This window comes from Lytechinus pictus, chromosome 10, assembly GCF_037042905.1.
Source record: "Lytechinus pictus isolate F3 Inbred chromosome 10, Lp3.0, whole genome shotgun sequence".
NCBI lineage: Eukaryota > Metazoa > Echinodermata > Echinoidea > Temnopleuroida > Toxopneustidae > Lytechinus > Lytechinus pictus.
The window spans coordinates 20612492-20624541 of NC_087254.1; positions in this window are offsets into that span (position 1 = coordinate 20612492).

A 12050-nucleotide genomic window follows, 5' to 3' on the forward strand; every position below is an offset into this window, starting at 1 on the left:
AGAGTTACGATTGATCCAATGAAGCGCAACTATGGAAAACCAGCAACGTCAACATCTAAAAGGCATGTATGTTCAAAATATTTTGCCTATCCATATATTCATTGTTTTCTTGACAATTCTCTTTGTTTTCAAAGGGCATTGTGAAAATTTCCTAAAGAAAAAAATGAAATTGATACTTGAGGTAGATCGCATCAATCGTAACCATGGTAATTCTTTGTAAGACGGGTCCCTAGTTTGTCTGAAGATATATTCTGTGAATCCTTGTCATGTGTCAGTCTATATAGGCCTACAGCATCAAAGGCAGGCTACTCTAAGTGATTGAAAATGTTGATAAGGTTCCATGACATTTTCTCCTGCGACGATTGCTCCGATGGAGAATCTTCATGTTATCAAAGCCAGACATAGAACCCGGCCTACAAAACTAATTGAACCCCAACCCCAATCTTTGCATTGTTCTGAACCAAAAATCCTTACTCTATATACCATTCACTCCCTCTGATATATTACGACAGGAGTAAATGTCACAGGAGCATAACATATTGTCGTGCCACATAAAAACATTGTCTGAGGTCGCCTTTATTTCTTTCAGGGAAGATACTGTAGTATAGATGTTATATATATATATATATATATATATATATATATATATATATATATATATATATATATATATATATCCCTAAGTTAGACCGGGAGTTAGAAGGCATTTGGTGGAAAACTAGAAATCATGTGTGGAATTCGCTGCACAAGGTATGGTTTAGATGAACATGATGCACGGAGGGGGGGGGGTGGTAGAATGAGAGGAGGATAAAGAGGGAGAGAGTGAGAGATGGGGAGAGAGAAAGATGGAGAAACAGAACTGTTAGAGGGAGTAAAGTCCATGGAGGGAGAGAGAGAGAGAGAGAGAGAGAGAAGGGTATTTTCATCCCGCTGCATGGTTGTAAAAAATAATATAGACGACAGGCATTAATTTCTTGAGAGTTCTGCATGTCATTATAAGCATGGTTAGAAATCTGATAAGGATTCGGGTAGATGCTTATGATGAACACGAGGACAGTGGCTTAATGTCGTTATGCGCGAGATTCGAGATTATTTTTTAGATAGTCATCAAAATATGAAATCTATCTCCTGATTTTTTCAAGACCTATACCAATGAAGAACCATTATGGATTAGGCGTACAAGCTAGGTTTCGTCTCCAATGCGAGTTGATGTACCTTCGTCATGGTAAGCGCATGTTTTGATCAAGATTATTTTCAAATACTATCAAGAGGGTTTGGAAACTTGTTATATGAACACCATTTTGGGGACACTATAATAAACGCAATGAAATATCAAAATTCGATGTCGGGTCTTACTGAAGAGACCACCATGTCTAAAGAAAACAGAAGAAAATAATTATTATCATTCTTAGAAGTTTTCTAACGTCACGCTATGTCAGAAAATCAGACAAGGATGTCGCAACCATTGGCGTTATCAGATTATATCTTCTCTTCTCAGAAAGACCAAAAAAAGAATGAAGCAGGAGAATTCTCGTGATACCCGATCTGGGTGTGTTATTCAGGAACACTCCACTTCACTTCAAGTATCAAATTATATTGAATGATATCATTCCAGATGATTTTATGATGCTATATCGGTTTACACATGGACCTTACATGTAGGTCCATGGTTTACATAAGGATGTACTTTTGTTATTTTCAATTTCCATTTCAAGAACATTATATTACGTTGATAACATCCTTATAATAGTCTGGCATATGTTTTCAAAGGATGGAGCTACAATGATACACATTTACTGAGTCTTTGTATTATAATAATCTAAAACATATACTTTTTATATTTGTATGCTTTATTTAACAAATCAAAAGAATCATATTCAATATTTACATAATCATGACAATTCAAAAGAACATTACAAGAAAATACACAAATACTTATACTTCTTGCTTCACATTAAACTGAATAATAATGAGGTAACATGTTCCATGTTGAACCAGGTTAAATAGTTTAGGAGGAACAATGGTCATGGTTAATTTCTCACAAAATGATTGAAAATAGTATGAATTTGTGACATCGTTTATTTGTTGATTTTTGCTTGTTTTTTTAATAAATAAAAATTTGAAATTGCATATTTTCACATTTTCCACCAAATTTTGTAGAAATATCCAACGTATTTTTTTTCTCTTTTTTATATTTTAATTGAACCTTCGATTTTATCAGTTATTGGTGAACGTTCATAAGCTTTCTTCATGGTTGGTTTGCATGCGACTTTGTCTCTGCATTGTGGATGTCCTTAAATAATTGCTGGGTTCAACCATTTTCAGACTACTTGTTCTTTTTTCCTGAACCCTTATTATCATTAATATACCTCTCTAGATAATAATAAAAATGATAGATAATAAGCATCGTATTCATAATTGATGCCATTGGGGATAAATTTGGGGGCAGCACAGAAAATTTGATGATCTCTTCAGAATCTTCTGAAAAGTAAAAAAAAAATAAAGGTGGTAAATTCTTACTCTCAGTTTAAGCAACAACCAAAGCGAGAAAAAAACTCCTCATTGAAGGAAAAAGAAAGAAGACACCTAATAAATTGTATCACTGTCTACAGATGTGGGCAAGGGGGAATGGGGGCACTTTTCATCCCCTTCCCTCCACCCCCCCCCCCCCCCTCATGTCAACATGCCCTTCGTAAAGAAGCGCCAACTTAAAGGGGTACTCAGGCTGAAAATAATATGACATAAACAGATTTTTCAAAAAAATCAGACAAACGAAACATTGAAAATTTGATCAAAATCGTTTGGCAAAGTGGAAGTGCTCTCCAGGTCTTAGTAATAGGTTAAATTCCAAGAAGTGTTGGGGGCGCGGGGGAACAAATAATATGATTTCCCCTAAAAAGTGGGGGCAGGTCCTTCACCCCCCCCCCCCCCCCAATCCAATACCTGTTTACGCCCTTGTATCTTGTAATCATGGTAATGGTGCGAGTCAGTGAAAATTGTGTTTTTTTTACTGGTATTTTTATTGGTAGACCCATACAATAATAAAAAAAGAATTTTGATTGAATGATTTCATGAACTCAAGAACCTCTCGACTTGATGTGACAGCATTTTTGCCGCATTTCACATTTGGAATTACCCACATTGAAGCACAATTATGCTGGAGTTCAATGCCAGAAAACAAAAATGCTTATACTGTGTATCATTCTTTTTCTCTGTGTGTGTGCATTCATTCGATTCATAATTCACCCATCGTTCATCTGTTCATTCATTCTTCAAGGGGAAGTCGACCCTGTTTTTTTTATCAGAGTTATTATAGTTTTAATTTGTAGGCCTTAATTTCATGACGTCACGGCTATTCCATGTGCCAAATCGGTTTCCATTTCAAAATCTCAGAAAAAAAAAACATGCGCTTGTTTGTCTATTGATTTGATTCATTTTTACCCCATGTTCTCAGGGGTCACCCCCATGCCCCTCCCCGGTGTTCTTGTCTTACATAATCTAACTATGATACTAAATGATTCCCGCTCGATGCACGGCAGTATTATAGTCTCCCTGTCTATATATTTTTATTTTATAAAACTACAAACAAACCTCGGAAATTATCAGATCACTTGCTTTTCCAGCTGCCGAGCATGCAGGGCCCGTTTGTCAGGAATGATTGAAGTAATAAACATCATGAACATAGTCTGCAATCATGCATGTACATGTACGGTCCAGGAGACATGGAGTTTATTAGGCATAGCCCTTTCCTTCATGGCTGTATATCAGAAACGATAGCATTAGCACAGTAATGTCTCGGGACTTCTGTGAAACCATCATTTTTTTTTTTCATTCCATTCTTTTAATAATGATTTTGAAATTTGCCTACTGCAATTTCTGGAATATCCATTGATATCAGGATATTCCAGGAAAAGTGTCTTCTATTACTGCTCCATTATGGTTAATCTCTGAGTCGCCCCTTCAATTTCATGAGTAATTTAGGTATATGTAGAAGACATCGTGAATGGCAGGCTTTTCTTTCTTACGTATCAATGTGTATACGCTGCCCAAAATAAGACAAGTGAATGACTTAATAATAATAGCTCAAGCTTGGTTTGAAACCGGAAGTCAAAATGAAATTTTTCACTTGATCAATTTGTGTTTGATTTTCTGCGCTGTTACCGGAAACTATTTACTGTCCAGTATCATGCTTACCCAGAAACGGGGGTCCAGAATTTACCAAAATATCAAGTGTCACCATCATTTTCGAAAGTACATTTTCGTCGAAAAATTTCTAACAAACACAAACAGATTCATCATAAAGGGGGCACGAGCCCCCTTGCACCCCCGAATATGCACCCTTGCTTGCAATGATGCCTATTCCCCCTGTCCCCCTCCCTTATAAATCATGACTCTAATTCACATAAATCTGGTGATATAGTAACATACATGTATTTGACGGTACAATATCATATTTTCTGGTTTAAATGCAAGACAATAATAATAAGATTTAAATGGGATATTAAATCAAATGCCTTCTCTTAAGTATCTTTTTTTTTTTTTTTCATTGTTATATATAATTATATAAATGTATAATACATGTAATACATAGTACGCTCTACAGTAATAAAAAATATTCGGTTTCAGTAAATTTATTGTTCTGTTCAACATCATTATACGGAGTCGAGAGATAAAGATGGGTACGTATATGGCGCGCCATCTGTTTCATAAAGGCGATAAACTCAGTTTATCGCCGAAAAACCTAGTTTATCAATCGAAAAACCTAGTTTTTCAATTGAAAAACTTAGTTTTTCGCCGATAAACTTAGTTTTTCGCCGATAAACTAAGTTTATCATTTGAAAAACTCAGTTTATCAAGAAAAACTAAGTTTATCGCCGAAAAACTAAGTTTATCGCCGAAAAACTTAGTTTTTCGATTGAAAAACTAGGTTTTTCTTGAAAAACTTAGTTTATCAATTGAAAAACTAAGTTTTTCACCGATAAACTTAGTTTTTCAATGAAAAACTAAGTTTATCAATGAAAAACTAGGTTTTTCAAGTGAAAAGCAGAGTTTCTTGAATAACTAAGTTTTTCGACTAATAAACTGAGTTTTTCTAGATAAACTGAGTTTTTCAATTGAAAAACCTAGTTTTTCGGCGAAAAACTAGGTTTTTCAAGTGATAAACTTAGTTTTTCAATTCAGATAAACTAAGTTTTTCGAATCTGATAAACTGAGTTTTTCTAAGAACGCCATTTGTCCCATAAAAGCGATAAACTAGGTTTTTCAAGTGATAAACTGAGTTTATCGTAGAACGCCATTTGTCCCATAAATGCGATAAACTAGGTTTTTCGCCGATAAACTAGGTTTTTCAATTTCGATAAACTAAGTTTTTCAATTCGAAAAACCTAGTTTATCGAAATCGAAAAACCTAGTTTATCGAAATTGAAAAACCTAGTTTATTGGCGAAAAACCTAGTTTATCGCCTTTATGAAACAAATGGCGTTCTTCGATAAACTCAGTTTATCACTTGAAAAACCTAGTTTATCGCCTTTATGGGACAACTGGCGTTCTTAGAAAAACTCAGTTTATCAGATTCGAAAAACTTAGTTTATCAGAATTGAAAAACTAAGTTTATCACTTGAAAAACCTAGTTTTTTGCCGATAAACTAGGTTTTTCGATTTCGATAAACTAGGTTTTTCGATTCGATAAACTAGGTTTTTCAAAATTGAAAAACTTAGATTATCACTTGAAAAACCTAGTTTATCGGCGAAAAACTAAGTTTTTCAAATCTGATAAACTAAGTTTTTCGAATCTGATAAACTGAGTTTATCGTAGAACGCCATTTGTCCCATAAAGGCGATAAACTACATGTAGGTTTTTCAAGTGATAAACTGAGTTTTTCTAAGAACGCCATATGTCCCATAAAGGCGATAAACTAGGTTTTTCAAGTAATAAACTAAGTTTTTCAAATTTGAAAGACCTAGTTTATCGAATCGAAAAACCTAGTTTATCGAAATCGAAAAACCTAGTTTATCGAAATTGAAAAACTTAGTTTATCACTTGAAAAACTTAGTTTATCAAATAACTCTGTTTATCAAATGAAAAACTTAGATTTTCGTTGATAAACTCAGTTTTTCGCCGATAAACTTAGTTTTTCAATTGAAAAACTAGGTTTATCAAAAAAAAAACTATTCATCAAATGAAAAACTAAGTTTTTCGGCGATAAACTTAGTTTTTCTTGATAAACTTAGTTTTTCAATTGAAAAACTAAGTTTATCAAAAAAACCTTATTTATCAAATGAAAAACTAAGTTTTTCGGCGATAAACTTGGTTTTTCTTGATAAACTGAGTTTTTCAAGTGATAAACTTAGTTTATCGGTGAAAAACTAAGTTTATCGGCGAAAAACTAAGTTTTTCGATTGAAAAACTAGGTTTTTCGATTGATAAACTAGGTTTTTCGGCGATAAACTGAGTTTATCGCCTTTATGAAACAAATGGCGCGCCATATACGTATAGGCCTATACTCATGACTATGACAGTATGAGCAAAGTTCTCCTCCAATGCCCCAATGCCTATAATTATGTTTGATGAATATGCACTCAATTGTGTAAATTTAGTGCTTGTTGGTCGCAGTATCATTCCGTGTTTTCTCTGTCTGGTTGTGCTTTTAGAGTGTTTATCAGTGATGATGGCCCAGCGAAATGCATGTATGCTACGAATCGCCGCATCCCCCAGCCAGGGACCTGGCCACGGAGGATTAGTCTATTGTTACTGGGGGTGCTGAGCATTGTCACAGCACCCCCAGTAACAATAGATAATCCTCCGTGGCCAGGTCCATGCCCCCAGCCCCTCCTCTCTATTTAATGCAGACAATTTTTGCTTGCAAAACCATTAAAGGACAAGTCCACCCCAACAAAAGGTTGATTTGAAAAAAGGAGAAAAATCCAACAAGCAAAACACTGAAAATTTCATCAAAATCGGATGTAAAATAAGAAAGTTATGACATTTTAAAGTTTCGCTTAATTTCACAAAACAATTATATGCACATCCTGGTCGGTATGCAAATTGGCAGACTGATGACGTCACCCACTCACTATTTCTTTTGTATTTTATTATATGAAATATGAAATATTTTAATTTTTTCCTCCTTGTCAAGTGAAACAAAGTTTTATTTCTCCCTAAACATGTGGAATTACCATTATTTTAACAGTCTATGGTTAAGTTAAGTTGGTACTTATTGTCGAATTTGTAAAAATTGAAATATTGTATTATTCAAACAATAAAAAACAAAAGAAATAGTGAGTGATGGACATCATCGACTCTCTCATTTGCATATCGCTGAGTTGTGCATTTAACTGTTTTGTGAAAAATAAGCAAAACTTAAAAATGTCATAACTTTCTTATTTTACATCCGATTTCGATGAAATTTGCAGCGTTATGTTTGTTTGATTATTCTCTATCGATTCGAATCAACAATATTCTGGGGTGGACTTGACCTTTAAGCAACAGTCACAGATCCACATTGTTTGTCAATATTGTTCATGAGAGGCCTTCACCTTACACTGTTAGAAAAAAACCAAAAGATTTTACAGAAGAAAAAATAAAAACAGATTTCACAGAAAGAAATAACCAAATCATTCTGTAAATTGTTATAACAGGAAAGATTTCTTATTATTCTACGATTTTACAGAACAAGTCGGTAACAAAAAAGGGGGAAACGGTTTTATTACAATAAATTTGTAAGGTTACATACACCAAATACCAATTTTCTGTAATTTTACACAAATGCATGTAAGATTACACAGTGCAGCATAAGAATACAGGTGTTCTAGAGACTGCTGCAGGATTTTTTTTTATAAGAAGAAATTTTCTAACAGTGTAATTTATGTATAATTATTTGCTTCAGGATTACAAGGAATTTGTCAGAGGAATAGGGCAGAAGGAGCAGCTCATCTGCAATGCTGTATCAGATTAGACCATCGTTGATTAATTGCCTTGAGAATTAACTGTGCGTGGGTGATATGGATCTTTAATTGTATACATGTACCTGTCGGTTTAAAGACAAGGTGCAGTGTTAAAGTGGTGTTATAATTCTGGGTTACATATAATAGACATAATATCGTGAGCAGATTATACGCCATTATTATGTAGGTAGTGAAATTACACTTGATAAAATCAACGTTCCTGTATAATACATAATGCGACTATACACTTCCCAAATAAAACATAATTATTATCAACAGCGTGGTCACTTTTAAAGAAATTGTAAAAATAATGAATATTGAATTGATAAACAATGAGAAATGTATGACCCTATACACCTGGAACGTAATGTTTAGGGAAATGAATATGAACAAAAAGGTATATGTAAGGTCACAGCATTCGAAAAAACTTTAGTACATTTCGAAATATTAAGTATAAACTCCCATCAATCAAAAAGGCGCCAAATTTCATCAAAACTTAATTTGTCTTGCCTGTTGGTTCCAATGATCATCAAACTCTTAATGATAAAAATAGCCCATAGATTATGTATTATAAATTATATCTATGAGAATGCCTCAATATTCGGGACTTGACCATCGCCGGATATTATACCTGCATGTCTGAAAGAAATTGATTAAAACAGAATTTCATAATTTTTACTTTTTTAATGTATCATGATGATTGAATATGCCTTTGCAATTGGCTGTGACTGAATACCAGGTCTGATTATCCTTTGAACATTTTGGATGCACAAGTAAAAATTGATATATATTCTAGGGGGGAAATGTATTCTTTAATGGGCAATATTGCTGTCATATATCTTAAGACGACGCAAAGTAAATATTTACTCATTGTCTCCAATGTTTACTAAATCATCTTGACTGATGGCGTTGGTTGTGTGAACTTTCCATTTAAGATTTCGTTTGGAAATGACTGTATATACATGCATATGGGAGAATGATGATATAGGCTATACCAATATATCAATAGCCACATCTAAATACCTATACCCGTAGCGGAGTGCTGCAATTTGCGATAAAGATCTGGGCAAATATGACTACTATCATTGTACAGTTATCCGAACTTGAAATTACCCCCAAAAAATTGCAAGGACAATAGAAGAGCTTCAACTTCACTTGCCTACATCATATTTGGATTTGCAAGTTTACTTAATTAACCTTCATGGTTACCTTGGTTACTTAGTAAATAAAAAAATCTTTATCATTTTGGTCTGTGCCTAATATTGATGGTAAAATGAAAATTTATTTGTTTATGGTTATGGATCACTCAAACGATGACAGAGTAACGACTATCGTTTTTATTGCCTTTGTAGCCTTTATTATCAACAATATTTGAATATGATAACTATTTTAGCATACGGTAATTACACCAGTAAACATTTTCTGAAAGCTAACAGGCCTGTATATCATAAAAAAGGAATGACGACATTTTTTAAATATACATGTAGGAACTAAACACTTTTTTTTCAAATCGTACCGGAGTGTTTTACGATTGGTTTTGGTAGATTTAATTGCTACAACATTGATATTTTATCTTATTTATTCTATTTGTTATTCTATAATTCTAGAATGTTTGTTTTATCGTTTTATAATAATTTTGATCGGTATTTGTGAAACGAAGAGAGGAAATTTAATGACATCAGTTAATAATATTTGGCGCCCCATCTCGATGATATTCTCTTAAAGCGATACGGAGTAAGTATCATGACAAGAATCCTTTCATTCCTTACCTGTGAAAAAATAAGCAAGCTATTGGATACCCGATTTTAGATTATCGTAACTTTACCGACGTATAACTTACGACATATTTTATGTATACTATAGACTAGTTTTTGCCATCCGTCCGACAAGATTTTCGATACAAACTTTTACAAATAATCTGACATTGAATTCATACTTTTGAATAAAAAAATTACTTTTTTAATATAATTTTTCGATTTCAAGCATCAACCAATTTTGGCGCGACTATATAATGGTCGCAGCGTGAAGTAATGTAAAAGTCCGTTGCATGGTTAGTGCGTCAAAAAGAGCACTCATACACAGCGGGACTAGGAGGCCATGAGCCTTATTGTTCACCATGTTTCTTGGAAACCATGTCAATTTTCAGTATTAACACGAAATGATGATAGGTCCACCCTCTAAAAACAAATCAGTCAAAAATGATTATAGTTAGGGTCAGCTGCATGGGTGCATTGGTGCAACTGTTATTCTAGTCATATTTGACTATTTTCTAGTCGTATTTTACTAGAACAGAGTTATTTCTGACTAAAATATATGTCAGAAATGTGACTAGACATATCAGTTGCACCCAGCTGACTACTGTTCTAGTCAATTCGACTGATTTGTTTTAAGAGTGCTTTGTTCATTAAAAAATCGCATATTCATTGCAAATGTAGGACATGTACGAAATGAGATATGACCGGTTTCACAGAGGCTTAATTAATGTATGGTAACTTAATTTGTCATAATATAACTTATGACAAAGATAACATGGAAAACTTGATTTTAAAGGTCAAGTCCACCCCAGAAAAATACTGACTTGGATAAATAGAGAAAAATCAAACTAGCATTGTGCTGAAAATTCCATCAAAATCGGATGTAAAATAAGAAAGTTATGACATTTTGAATTTTTCGCTTATTTTTCACAAAACAGTGACATGCACAACTAGGTGAGTCAGTCGATGATGTCCATCACTCACTATTTCTTTTGTTTTTATTGTTTGAATTATACAATATTTCATTTTTAAAAGATTTGACAATAAGGACCAACTTGACTGAACCATATAGTATTGTTACTAATTCCACATGTTCAGGGAGGAATTAATCGTTGAATCACTTGACAATGAGGAGAAAATTAGAATATTTCATATTTCATATAATAAAATACAAAAGAAATATTGAGTGGATGACGTCATAGTCTCCTCATTTGCATACCAGCCAGGATGTGCTTATAACTGTTTTGTGAAATTAAGCGAAACTTTAAAATATCATAACTTTCTTATTTTGCATCCGATTTTGATGAAATTTTCAGTGTTATGCTTATTTGTTGGATTTTTCTCTTTTTATTCAAATCAACTATTTGTTGGGGTGGACTTGTCCTGTAATTGGCTGATATTATGATAGTTGACTCGGACATAAAGTTAAAGTTATCATAATTACAAGTCTTTATGTAATGGGCCCCGGATGTTGATTTACTTCAAATTTTAGTGGTGTATTACTTGACTCCCTAATTTACTGGGAGGTTGACAAAAATACAATATAATATACCAGTACGTCGACGATCCAAAACAATTAAAGAACATCTTTCTAACGTTGGCTTTGCAATTGAGAAGGGTTTGTTTTTTCAACTTGGAAAAACATCTACCGTGTACCCCCACCACCCCGCCCTTGCAAAAGGTATGCAAACGCACACAATAATTTTCGTTTATTGTTTGAACATTTTCATGAGTCTCCCTCCCATTAGTATGAATGTTGTACAGAATAAAACAAAATCAGTCGGTACGCCCCCCCCCCTCCTGCACCCAAAGTGGATCCTGTCTTCCAAATCGTTTGAAATAATTTTCCCCAAAGTGGGATTGTGTATGGCGGCCTACTCTTTTTTAGGCAATTAGTCCAACTACATATTTCAAGTAGATTATAAATCCTGTTCTCCATGCCCACAATAAAAATAAGATGGACGAAAGTATTGAAAAATCATCTGTCCTGTCGACTCGCCATTTCAGCTTCGCTATGTTATCAAAATATAAAACGTAGGTGTCATATTTTTCTCAATACATCGTTTCGGTTACAATCAGAAATATTCATCAATTCAGAAAACAAAGTCTTGTACGTTATTATTCACGTCACGGCATATAGCGCTGGACTCTGTGTGTGTGTAGCCATCAAAGCAAGGATATCTCCTTGATCAAAGTAACAAAAAATAGGTTTTTTTTTCTCAGAAACGTCAACCTTGAATGGATCTGAATGCCTTATAATTATGTCTTTACGGTAAAGGTTGTGTGAGCTATTAAACATTGCTAGTGAGAAATGATTATAAATGGCATTGGCTTGATATATATGCAGCTGTG